Genomic DNA, 14,109 nt, shown 5'->3' with positions numbered 1-14,109 from the left:
TATGGCATCTTCTCTCCTTCTATGCCCCTTCCAGAAACTGTATGCCTCCCCCTTCCATCTCTCCTTTCACCCCCATTGGTCTGGTATCTGTCTCCTCTCCTTCCCCCCTGCTCTGGCATCTCTCTCTCCGCTCCCTTCTTCCTGTTCTTCCCTGGTCTTCCTTCTCAATTTATTTTCTGCCTCTGTCTAAATTCTTTTTTACTATTCAGTCCTCAATTTCCCTCTTTCACTGTGTCTACCTATAGCTTGCCATCTCTTTCCCTCACCCCTTCCAGTAACTAACTCTATCCTCTTCCCTCAATCCTGCATGTGCCCTTTTTTTCTTTCTCATCCCCACTTCCTTCCAGCAACTGCTCCCCCTTTCCCTCACACTTCCATTCAGCAGCTGTCCTTCCTTTCCCCCACACTTCCATTCAGTGTCTGTTTCCCTCTCTCTACCCCTTCCATCTACTATTCACCCTCTATCTCGCCCCTTCCATTCACTGCCCTCTGTGCTCTTTCTATCCAGTGTGCACCCTCTCTCTCTCTCTCTTCCATATGGCATCTTCCCTCTTTCTATGCTCCTTCCATAAACTATCTATCTCGTGCCCCTTCTCTCCTTTGTACATGATTGATTTCAACTCTGTCACCTCTCTGTTTTTTTTTTCTCTCTGTCACCACCCCCTACCCTATGCTCTGGCATCTCTCTATTCTCCTTTCTTTCCTTCCCACCTCACGGTATGGCATCATCCCTTCCCTGATTCCCAGCATCTCTCTCCTTTCCTTTTCTTCTATGTCTCCCTCCCGCTCCATGCTCTGACATCTCCTCCTTCCTTTCCCCCTTCCTTTTCCCTTGATCTGGCATACCTTCCTCCTTCCCTCCATGCCCTGGCGTCTCTTATTCCCTCCAAGCCCTGGCATCTCCTTTCATTCCCTCCAGTTGGGTACAGCAACACTCTCCCCAATTCTCTCCCCCTCTGCTCCCTTTCCTCCTTCTGTCACCCAAGGCCTGGTGTCCTGAACTTCATCGGGCAGCAGCAGCATTCAAAATTCACTGCTGTTGCCCGCTTCAGGCCTTCCTCTCTGTTGGGTCCTGTCTTCATGGAAACAGGATGTAGGCAGGACCCGGCAGAGAGGAAGGCCTGAAGCCGGCAACAGCAATGAATTGTAAAAGCTGCTGCTGCCTGAAGAAGGTAATGGCGCCAGGCTTTGGAGCACCGAGGCAGACCGCTTCTCCCCCCTCCCAGCCGAACCCCAGCTGACCCTCCTATCTCTCCCCCCCAAGTGAACCTTTCCAACCCTTCCAGCAGCAAACCTCCCTCCAGTAGCGTCGGCTGCTTCACGGCTTTCTCCTGCTGGTGAAGCGTCACTGATGACATCATCATTGATGCGGCAGAGGGAGGAGAAAGCCGCGAAGCAGCCAACACTACTGGAGGGAGGTTTGCTGCTCTCGCTGGGAGGGTGGGAGCGTGATAGGGACTGGGCCAGCTGTGCACCCCCCCCTAAGGCTGCACCCGGAGTGGACCTCTCCCCCCTGCCCCCCCCCCTTGGTACACCACTGAATGAGGGCAAAAAAAGGTCCCCATGGTCCATCCAGTCCGCTCAACAAGGTGAACAGAGCCTCACACACCACTCTATGTAGACCCGGGTCACCCATTTTAAAATGCTGGTTGTGAAGTCACCATCATGCCAACCATGGTGGGTTGATATAGGGCGTATTGCTCACAGTGTTCAACTTGCCAGTCAAGATGCCTTCCCCTCCCTCCAAACCTATACAGTTCCCCCACTTGCAGTGTGTGACAATAAAGAGATCAACACATTGGAGTTGTCAAACCTTTACCTGTCTCTCACCACGTAGCAGGACACAGATCATACAAGACTGTCTGGCATTGAGCTCTGTTCCCCCTTGCTGGATTTGGCCACTCTTCATGGTCTCTTGCCACGTGTGGGACACAGACCGTAAAAGTCTGTCCGACATCAGACTCAGCTCCCACTATTCTTGCCCAAGGTAACTATTCCCACTGTTCTTGCCTCAACAGCTACATTGCGTTAACATCTGCTTTCTATTTAAGCATCCCGTGTGTCTATCCCATTCATTTTTGTAATTCATTCACAGTTTTGGACTCTACCACCTGTTTTGGAAGGGCATTCCAAGCATCCAGCACCCTCTCTGTGAAAAAGTATTTCCTGACTTCCCTCCTGAGTCCTACAGCCTCTATGTCTCTGAAAAAGGCTATATGAATATTAATATCTTTCAAGTACTTAAACATACACTCATTCTAGTTTTCTACTCTTCTTGTACCTCCTCTTCTGATTTGTCTTAGCTCTCCCACTTCTGCTCACTGCACTGATAAACAATATCTGCGCCCTAAGCTTATCTACTTTTTTTTTTTTTTTAAATACAGGAAAAGCCGGGAGGAAAAGAGAACTGAAGATGCTCAGTTTATTTACTTTGTTAATTCAATTTGATTACTGACCTTTACAATGCAAAAACCCAAAAGCAGAAAACAAGAAAACCAGTCACAATATGTTCATGCTGTTTAACTTCTCTTCATGAGTTTCTCTGTATAATAGCACAGTCATGCTAGCAGAATCTTTTGTACCATTACTATGTGAAATCTTACTACATCATTTATTGAGAGGTACTTATTTATTTAAAAGATTTCTTAACCGCTTGTAACTAGGTGGTGTTACAAAAAAACAATCATATAAAAAATATGGTATTTTAGTGTGCACGTAAAAGTTTGTTTCTTAGACCATGCTAAAACGTTTTAGTATGTTTCATTGAATAGACCCTTTTGTTTCATTAAGCTCGAATGGTTGAAAAACATTTCCAGGAACTCTATAGTGAAGCTGATTAACAACAACTCGCCACGCCTCAGCTGACTCCTCAGAACCAGCTGGAGCCCACAGCCGGGCATTCAATTTAAAGTTAAATATCATTCTTCCTTTTATTATTCATCTGGATTTACCCTCCCCCCACAACATATCTCAGATGAGGGAAACCCAGTCTAATTCTGCGTTTAAAGCACCCGGGCTAACTGTGAATAGATAATAAATCCAATTTTGTTCCCTAAAATTAAGCCTCTTTTCAATATTTCCACCCTCCCTCCCAACTCCAGTATGATTTATTACTCTCCATCTTAGTTGATCAATAGTATTTCCCTTCTCTATCCAAAGCTGTAAAAAAGGGGCCTGTAAGTTTTCTGTAAGTATCCTGAATTTATATTCATTTCACCCTATTTGAATCTGCCGCATTGTCCTGCCCACAAACCAAATTACAGGGATGAAGCAGAATATAGACCACACATGCAGTCGTACAATCAGCAACTTCTCTTGCTCGTATTATTTTATCCCATTGGAAGATGTGGGAGATGCCAATGGTATAGCCATACAATTGAGGGTAGTCAATTGCAAGATCCCCAGAGGAACAGAGAAAAACAAACTGTGAAATGTTTCTGCATTAGGTTTTTATTACCTATAAAGAGAAAAGATTTATTTTCTATTATCCCCATCAACTGGAGTCCTTTATGTTAGAGAGACTAAAATTGGTGAAGATTAGGCATGGTACTTTAGATCTTATGTGGATAATATTGTACTGATGTTGTTTATTTAGGGCTCCTTTTACAAAGCCGTGGTAGAGGTTTCTACTGTAGGCCGGTAAGGTAAATGCTATGACACTCATAGGAGTTCCACAGTTTTTAGTGCCGGCTGCGGCGGTAATTCTATGAGGATCGGAGTTGTTACCGCCGTGGATGTTGCTAAAACTCACACTATGGTTTTGTAAAAGGGGGTAATTTCTAAATAAATTTGATCTCTCACTGTATCCTCATAACATGGACTAATATATTTACTGAGATTACGTTTTTGCGTTGGTTTTTTTTTTTTCATTTTGTAAAAATAAAGAAAGAATTATTTTTAAAAATATAAAATGTTACAGTTGTCATTTCATTTTCTCTCAGATTGTTTATTCATGATAACAATAGCCTTACTGGGTCAGACCAATGGTCCATCTAAACCTGTAGCCTGCCTTCACGGTAGTCAATTTAGGTCACTAGCACCTGGCAAAACCCCAAATACAGCAGAACCTCTGTAAGCTGACCACCCAAGGGACTGTAACAAAGTGGTCAACATACAGAGGTGGTCAACAGAAGGAACCAGGCCTACTGCATATAGGGCGCTGTGGCTTAGTTGGTTAAAGTGCCTGTCTAGTAAACAGGATATCCTGGGTTTGAATCCCAGCGGTGCCTCTATTCAGTTATTCTTTAGGGGGGAGAGTCATTAGAGTGGGCAGACTTGATGGACTGTAGCCCTTTTCTGCCGTCATATTCTATATGTTTCTATAACTGTACTGATACATACAGTACATGTACTTTACTTTCTTGTACAGCTTTTTTTTTAGAGAATATCATACATAATCATACTTAATCAAAACACAGTAAAATCATACATACAATATCATACAAAATCAATGCATTTACTATTTTCTCATGGTTTAATCATTCTTTCTGAGAAAAGAGTCAATCTTTCTCTCTTTCTTTCCTTTGGGCCAGCATGACTCAATTAAGTGTAAAATATTTCAGTAATTGTAGGATGTACCTACAGTTCAGACCAGTCCTTCACATTGAAAAAATCTTCAGTAACATGTGATAAACAATAAGATTTTAGGCCTAAACCAACACATGGTAATAATAAAACATGAAAAATGAACTTATACACACACAAAAAAATAATACAACTATGGGCTCCTTTTACTAAGCCGCGTTAGCGTTTTTAGCACATGCTAAACCCATGCTACGTGGCTAGAACTAATGCCAGCTCAATGCTGGCGTTAAGGTCTAGCTCGGATGGCAATTTAGTGTGCGCTATTCCGCGCGTTAAAGCCCTAACGTTGCTTGGTAAAAGGAGCCCTAAGTGGCACCTTCTGCTCTTTGGTGCAGAATAGACTCAACTCATCAAGTTACAGAGCAGGGGTCCCCAAAGTCCCTCCTTGAGGGCCGAATCCAGTCGGGTTTTCAGGATTTCCCCAATGAATATGCATGAGATCTATGTGCATGCACTGCTTTCAATGCATATTCATTGGGGAAATCCTGAAAACCCGATTGGATTCGGCCCTCAAGGAGAGACTTTGGGGACCCCTGTTATAGAGGGTAAATTAATATTGTGTGTCAGTCCACGTAGTCAAGATACAATTTACAGAGGTGGCCCAATGTAAGAAGCTCTGCCATGGTTTAGTAAAAGCCAGCAATTGTGTTAGTACTCTACTGAGGGTTTTAACCTATGTTAAGGCAATAACAGTCATTACAATTTTGTGTTTGTGGGCTAAAATCACTAATGCATGTTATAATCTGTATTAAAATACTGCTGTAGAACCCAATGCAAACAACAGCAAATCATGAGTAATATTAAACAATTTTATCCCCTTTAGCTTCTTGCCCCCAACACAGGCTTAGGGTGAAATGTGGCCACGTCGGTTCTTCGTTCAATAAATTGTATAGTATTACACTTGTTGGTTTGCTGTACTAGCAGTCTACAGATCAATGCCTCGTGTGTGTTTCTGAACTTATTGGAAATGCAGCAAGAAGGGATCGGAAAAGACCAGGAAATTATGCAAAAGGGAACCATCGGTGTTACTGCACTTTTACGAGGAAGCACATTGATGTTAATAAAACTCCAAAGATATACCCCCCTTTTACTAAAATGCGATAGCAGTTATTAGCACAGGGAGCCGCGCTGATTGCTCTGCGCTGCTCCCAAATCTCATAGAGTTCCTATGAGCATCAGGAGCAGCGCGGAGCATTCAGCGCGGCTCCCTGCGCTAATAACCACTATTGTGGTTTAGTTAAAGGGAGGGATAGTTAATTGTGTATGCATTAAAAATTGCTATGGTAATATGTGTTAGCATGTGCCATTATGAAATTCATTAATGTTCTTCTCCAGTCACATCCCAAACTGTTGTTTAAATATAGTATGAATGTGTCATATTGATGCATCCTAAAAAAAAAAAAAAAATTCCTTAAACATAAGTTAACAGCAAAACCATTAGGGCTATTTATTAAATATAGCCATGGTGACGTAGCACATCCTTCCAGGATTCTATTTTCACTCAAACCTATAAATGTGATGCCAAAGCTCATTGGCAGTGCCATGAAACATGATCCATTGATGCCAGTGCCAAACAGGCAGGGCTGGTAGAAGCAGTTAAGGTTTCTTTTCTTTGTTAAAAGTCTATTCGGTCAGTATTGGCGCCATAGCCATAGTGAGGTTTCTCCTACCAGTTTCCAAAAACCAGATTTATATAAAATGATCACTTCAAGCAGCTATGTGCTTGGAAAAGAGCTCTGAGAGAGAGAGAGAAAAAAAGAAAGAAAGAAAGAACTGGCCACATATGATCTAAAAATAAAACTTATGAATGCCATGGAGGACTTTAGAGATCATTTGGAAAGTTTTACACAGACTTCTGAACAATCATAGAAAAATAAATCTGTGTCCACGTGCATGCAGTTCATCCCCCAAACCCCATGCCAGCCCTAATCTCACAAAGGACTTTATAGACTTAGAAATAACAGAGGGCAAGGCAACAAATATGATCAGGAGTATGGAATGACTTGCAAATGATGAGGGACTAAAAAGTTTGGGACAGTTCTTCATTGTCTGAATTATCTAACAGTTGGAAAAGTAAATGGAGGAGATTCACGTTTTGCTCATTAACAGAAATACATGGTTTAGAAAACAATCATGCAAAAATGTATTCACATTCTGTTCATGAAAAACATTTGGCCGCCAGGTTCTGCCTGACAACTGAAACAAAAAGCTATGAGAATATATTTTTCATTCATCAATACTTATACTCTAAAATTCATTGCCAGAAGATGTGATAAAAACAGTTTGTGCAGCTGGGTTTAAAAATGGTTTTGACAAGAAAAAAAGTCCATAAACCTTTATTAAGATAGCGAAAGCCAATACTTATCCCTGGGATTGGTAGTATGGAATCTTGCTACTTTTCTAGGATTCTGCCAAGTACTTTGACTTGGATTAGCCACTAATGGAAACAGGATACTAAGCTCAGTGGACCTTTGATCTAACTCAGTATGGCAATTTACGAGGTATGTTCCTACGCCTGCCTCAGGCTTTTAGACCTGACTCTTATTTCTTGAATTAGATAATCCTGTATTATCAATTTCATTGTGTTATGCACACTCCTCCTTATAAGAGAAATGATCACAGTGAAATCCTGGCAGGACGAAAGCATCAAATAAAAAGACAACATTAAGGCTCTCTTTTCCTAAAGAACATTAAGCAGTTAAAACAGGAATTAGTGTTTGCTGTTAGCCTATGTCCATACAAATATTTAACACAGTGGCTTCACACAGCCAATGTTCATTCTGGCACTGACTGACAAATGTACAATGGGTGTGGACCGAGTGAAGTCTGTGCCTTACACTTAACATAGGGTTACCAGATGTCAGGATTTCTCCGGACATGTCCTCCTTATCGAGGACATGTCTGGGCATCCGGACGGCTTTTCAAAACCCGGCACTTTGGGTTTTGAAAAGCTTCTAGCAACGAGCATCATCAGGACAGCATCTATGCATGCAACACAGTGAAATCACACACATGCGTGCGATGTCATCGCATCACACCAGCGCATGCACAGATGCCATCCCAATGAGCAAACAGATCAAGGGGGCAGGGCTGGGGGCAGAACGGGGCGTGGTATGGGTGGAATGGGGCATGGCCAGGTGGAATGGGGTGGGCTTGGGGGCAGGGCCCTAACTTAACATGCTATACAATAGTACATGTAACTTATTGACACAGCAGAAAATGTGAAGCAGATGTCACCTCAATAAATGGTGTTAAGTGCATCTGTATTATTTCCAATAGAGTTAATGCATAGTAAGTGCACTGTCTCTGCATTAACTGTATGAGAAGAAGCTGGACACACATTCACATTTCAGAGGCTTTGCAGATGCCAGGCAGGCGGTACCTACCAAGAGATAGACTAAGGACCTGCCTAGGGTACATAATTCTTAGGCCAGGGCACTCAAAAGCCTGTCACAATTGCTTCCATTCCAAAGCACAAAGTTTGGTGTGGGTGGTATGTGGCAGCTCTTAAGAGCATCCAGAAACCTACTCTGACAAAATAATTTAGACACTCGGGAGAGTAGGCTTTGCCTAAGTTAAACCTAATCTAATCTAATCTAAACCTTAAGTTTATATACCACATCATCTCCATGAGTATGGAGCTCGACACGGTTTACAAGAACTTAAATAATAGGTAGAGAAGAAGAAAAAGGTTTACATGAACTTATGTGTAGAAGGGAGGAGAAAAAGGGGGGGAGGATAGGGTTACAATTTGGTGAAAAGCCAAGTTTTCAGTTGTTTGCGGAATAATTGAAGGGAGCCCAGGTTCCGCAACGGGATGGTGAGGTTGTTCCAAAGACCTGTGATTTTGAAGAGAAGGGATTTTCCCAGTTTGCCTGCATAATGGATGCCGCGTAGAGAGGGGAAGGCTAGTTTATACCTTTGGGCAGTTCTGGAGGAGTCAGGACTGGAGGAGTTGAAAGATAGTGGGATAAGGGGAGGGAGGATGCCGTGAATGATCTTAAAAGCCAGGCAGGAACATTTGAAATGGATTCTGGAGATTATTGGGAGCCAGTGAAGTTTGGCAAGGAGTGGGGAGGCATGGTCAGATTTGCATTTTGAGAAGATCAGTTTGGCTGCAGTATTCTGGATTAGTTGTAGTCTTAGAAGACTTTTATCCAAAACGAGCCTCAGAGCTATAGGCCCAGCCAGGAACACCAGAGCCTCTGTGTTCAGCTATACAGCTTACCTGCTATAATCATCGGCTCCTCTTACAGCCAGCACTTACCCAGGAAAAAACTCCACCCATGGGAGAAAAGAGCTCTTAAGAGCATACATGTGCCCAAGGCTCTACACAGGCCACACTGATTCTTCATCAATATCATAGGCTTGGGTGGAGGGTGGTGATGTCAGAAGCAATGAAGGATGAGAGTAGGTCTTTTACCATCTCCATTCTATAGAAATCACCTTGCCAAGCTCTCTAATGACCTATTCCAGGCCAAATCCAATGGCTTCTACTCTATCATCATCCTTCTCGATCTATCTGCTGCCTTTGATACAGTTGATCACCACCTACTCCTCGACATGCTGTTCTCTCCTGGTTTTCTTCCTATCTCTCCCATCGTACTTTCAGTGTATGTTACATTGGATCCTCCTCCGCTGCCATCCCGCTGTCTATCGGTGTAGCTCAAGGCTCTGTCTTGGACTCTCTCTTCTCCATATATACCTGCTCTCTCAATACACTGATCTCCTCTCATGGTTTTCAAAATCACCTCTATGCTGATGACTCCCAGATCTATCTCTTCACATCAGATATCTCTACAGAAATTCAGGCCTAAATCTCAGCCTGCCTTTCCAACATTGCCACTTGGATGTCTCACAGCCATCTAAAACTGAATATGACTAAAATCAAACTCCTTATCTTTCCACCTAAACTCACCTCCCCCTCCTGCCATTCTCTATTTCTGTGAATAATGCTCTCCTCATCCCTGTCTTGTCAGCTCGCAACCATGGGGGTGATCTTTGATTCCTCTCTCTCCTCCTCCACTCAGATTCAACAAAGCACTAAAACTTGTTGCTTCCTCCTCTATAATATTACCAAAATCCGACCTCTCCTCTCCAAGCACATTACCAAAACCCTTTTCCAAGCTCATATCAATGTACTCCTCTCAGGCCTCCTGCTCGACAGTCTCTCATCCCTTCAATCCATTTAAACTTTTGCTGCATGACTCATATTCTGTGAGAGCTGTCATGCTCACATTACCCCTCTCCTCAAGTCACTTCATTGGCTCCTTATCCATTTCTGAATACAGTTCAAACTGCTCTTAGTGACTTACAAGTGCATTCACTCTTTAGCCCCTCAATATCTCTCCTCAATTATCTCTCCCTATGCTCCCCCTTGTGAACTCTGCTTATTGGGTAAGTCTCTCTTATCTGTACCCTTCTCCTCCTCTGCCAACTGGGTCTGGGTCCTCCTCTGTATGGTTCACTAGCCCACCCCCCAGACTACATATGACACCTCTGTGCAGCTCTACTAGGTTTTCCTATGCCAGGTGCTGATGTTCTGTAGGCAGATATGTACATTTTTATTCCGATTTTTATGGTGGTGTGAGGGAGTCAGTGATCACTGGGGGAGTGTGTGTGGGTCTGTACTTTGTATCTACAGTGGTTATCTGGTCACTTTTGATACCTTTTGGGCACTTAGACCTGTTTTTAGATTGGCTAAGTCACAACGTATAAGTTCCATCTAGGAAGTCTCGTTGAACTTTTGGTTATCGCTGCAGGACGACTAAGTCTAGGTCGGTCCACATCCTGACCACTCTTTCAAAAACACCTCTTTTCACTCTGGACGTACAGTAGCACTAAAAAGCCTAAGCTGTTTTTACATACATCTAAAACTCATTTCAATTATCGGTACTTGGATGACTTGTCTTTTTGATCGTCCAAGTGCCGATTTAGGCAGATTTTTAGACTTATTTCTGTTAAGATCTAAGTACTTAAGTAAATGTATATTTTAACACTTAAGTAAAGGTGCAATAAGGAACATTTATTTAAGTGAAAAAAAAGTTATTGCCTAAAATAATAGTTTTTCAGTAAAAAGTAAACGTACTACAACTACAATGAATGCAGCTATTGGCAACATTTTTATCCCAATTTTATTGCACTAAAATTCAATCCATTTTACTTTTACTAAGTCACAATACAGGTTTTAACTGCAGCCCAGGGCACTAAATGCTCCGATGCTGCTCCATTGCTCAGAGGAATTCTGTGAACATTGGAGCAGCGTCGGAGCCTTTAGCACTCTGTGCAGCAGTAAAAACCTCTATCAGAGCTTAGTAAAAGGGAAAGTTAAATTTTGAAAACAATTGTCACTCATTGCAAGTGTGCTTGTGAGTCATTAATCCAACACAGCTAAGAAAAAAAATGGTGTTCAACTGAACTAGCAGGAAAAATTTCCTTCAAATCAGGCCGGCTGCGATATTACTGATGTCTTTTGGCTCGGTCTGTTTGTATTGATCAAGGGAATCTCTGTCTGAAATACTTGACATTTGTATAGCAAAGAATACTTTATCATCATCATCTGCATTAGAAGTAAGTACTGTCCAATTCACCTTTTGTATCTTCATCTTATAATTCATCATAGAATTCCTATAAGTATCAGAGCACAGAAACGTTCATTTTCAAAAGCCAAACCACTAGACTTCCAAAAAGACTTCCAAAAATGTTTTTTTAATCATCTATTTGGACATCTGGCTGACAGGAGAGTGTAGTGCAGTGGTTAAAGCTACAGTCTCAGCACCATGAGGTTGTGGGTTCAAACCCACACTGTTCCTTGTGACCCTGGGCAAGTCACTTAATCCCCCCATTGCCCCAGGTGCATTAGATATATTGTGAGCCCACCAGGACAGACAGGGGAAAATGCTTGAGTACCTGAACAAATTCATGTAAACCGTGCTGAGCTCCCCGGGGAGAACAGTATAGAAAATTGAATAAATAAGTTTGATTTTATATATAGTAATTTTATTTTTTCACTAAAGACAAAATAACTTTTACTACCTCATATTCAGCCAGTAGTAGTTAGTATTTTTAAGTGCTGATCACTGCCAGCTACATTAGACCCAGATATACAATGTAGAGCTATGGCTGGGCACCAGCATTAAATATCTGCTGGTTCTTATAAGGGTCCCAGACATTATTCAGCTGAGACCCACTTAAGACACCTATGAGAGTCCCAGATGAATATTCGCAAGAACCCACATAAGTGGAGCTGTAAGTCTGACCTCTCCCTGCTTGCATGTTCCTGATTGTTCCAAATCCTGCTTTCTGACGCCCTGGTTCTAATCCCCGCAGATCTCCTATCACTCCCACCCCTCTTTTCAGTTCTCCTGATTCCCTGTACCATTTCCTCACTCCAGTCCCCTGGACCCTCAGACACCCCAGGACTTATCCAAAGGTGATCCCTGGTATCTAGCATTCTGGGGTTAGAGTGGGTCCCCTTCACTCCCTCCATATCCAGCTGGGATTCCAAAATGGCAGCACTAACCTCTAGCTGTAGTATCATTGTATTACCTCTAGAGATCACTCTTCTATTTAAAGGCAAGTCTAAATTAAGCACTATACTGTATCTAATTCTGCAAATAAGTCTAAAGGGATTAACCCAGTGGGAGAGCATTCTTTAACTAGGCACTCACATTTATACACCCCTAGGTTCACGCTTTTCTAGAATGTTTGAATCTTCATATATGGACTGAGATAATATCAACCATAGAGACCATAATATGCTGTTCATTGCAATGGGACTATGGGACTTTGTTTTTTGGGACCCAGAATGCCTTAGAGTCTCAGAGTTTATCGCTTCCCTATCAGAAATTTATCTATATTTCTATTGTACTGGCTAGAAATAGAACTACTGTATATATCCCCAGAATCCCCAGAAGATAGACAACCAAGTCTCCAACCTATTGACAACAACCCCAGACTACAAGATGTTCAGAAAGGAAATAAAAACTATACTCTTCAAGAAATCCTTTAATAAAGCTTAATACCATGATATAGCTTAACCCCCCTCTTACCATCCCCTCCCTAACCCCAGCTCCTACTTTTCCCTCTCTTGGAAACCTTCTCTGATCTAACGCTGTAACCCTTCTTCCATAACTCTTTTTGTAATCCGCTTTGAACCGAAAGGTAATGGCGGAATAGAAATCTGTAATGTAATGTAATGTAACCCCCTCCCATATAGGAGTGGGAACACAGAAATGGCACAATTTGAAATCCAGTCCTTACAGAGGAGCAGCAGTTCCTATGTTGTGCTGTGGAAAAAGGCTCAGAGCACACTAGATCAGTCTAGAGAATGTAACTGATGCTACCTGGGAGGGGGGAAGGGGTAGGAATGAAGAATGATTGTGTGTGCAATTGAGATGGATATGCAGTGGTATGTAAAGTAGATGTGTATGGATATGAGTGGAGCATATATGACATAAAAATTAAAGTTGAAGATTGTTGACATTGTTCTTTGTTTGATTGGGCAGTTGCTTTATTGCAGGATTTATAAGAGGAAATGGTTCCAAGAAATACATTTGTTTGCTGATTATTTGTTTTTCAATGCAGCCAGATGCATTTATTGGTTTTGGATCCACTGCATTATGTATCACATGTTTGGCTCTGTATAAGATGTCTGTTTGTACAATGCTCTTTGACAACGACAATAAATAATAATAAAAAAAAGAGTTATAAACTGTTATGAATCGTTACCAGTGGATAGAAAAAAATACTGATATTGAACTGACATTTTGGGTATGTGTCTAGTTTTTATAGGACCTATAATGTGTTCAAGGTGAATCCTGATGTTATAAGGATCAACAGATGGCACTGAGGTCCTTTTTTTCTCTAGTCACTGGTCTGTGATATAAAGACTTTCCAATATATTGGAAAGGATATTTTTGGTATATTTAAGTACAGTATAATATCACCCCTGGAAGTGCTTAAGAGATACTTTATAGGAATTCTTGAACGTACTAAAAAAGCATACCACCAACTACCAGGATTTATTTTCTACAAGAGAAGAAACAGTCTAGATCTGATGGAGGAGAGCTATCAGAGAACAGCTTGAATATAATTCAATTGATATGTAACAAGAAAAAGGAGAAACTGCATTGCAGATGCTGGTCAGTTCTCTTTCATGGTTCATGCCGGAGCTTTGCTGGTTTTTAGTGTTACTTTATTCTCATCCATATTGGCGTCTTTTATCATCATGCACTGATAGTTTGGGACCCCTGGGGAAGGCATCTCTAGCCAAAACATGGGCCAAGTTCGGTCCACATCATCATTGTTTAAGTAGATGAGTTTGTACTTTACAAGTGTTTTTTGAAATAAACATCTGCTTCAAGACCATCCTCTTCCACAGCATTTTTTTTTTTTTTTTGGGGGGTGGGGGGTTGGTTATTCAATTGATAGAAACATCTGATCATGAAGTGTCTTTAAGATCTACACTTCTATTAGCATTTATTTTAGAACCAGACATGAACTGGACTTTTCAGTTTGCATTTT

The 14,109-nt window shown here is 41.8% G+C and overlaps 1 non-coding gene across 1 annotated transcript; it reads left to right on the top strand.

Moving 5' to 3' along the window:
* Positions 1-4,155: 4,155 nt before the first annotated feature.
* TRNAT-AGU lies at positions 4,156-4,229 on the top strand. The gene has a single exon. It is a non-coding gene; the product is annotated as a tRNA-Thr (tRNA).
* The last annotated feature ends 9,880 nt before the right edge of the window (positions 4,230-14,109 follow it).

Source organism: Geotrypetes seraphini, chromosome 1 (assembly GCF_902459505.1).
Source record: "Geotrypetes seraphini chromosome 1, aGeoSer1.1, whole genome shotgun sequence".
NCBI lineage: Eukaryota > Metazoa > Chordata > Amphibia > Gymnophiona > Dermophiidae > Geotrypetes > Geotrypetes seraphini.
This window is presented reverse-complemented; position numbering and strand designations above follow the sequence as displayed.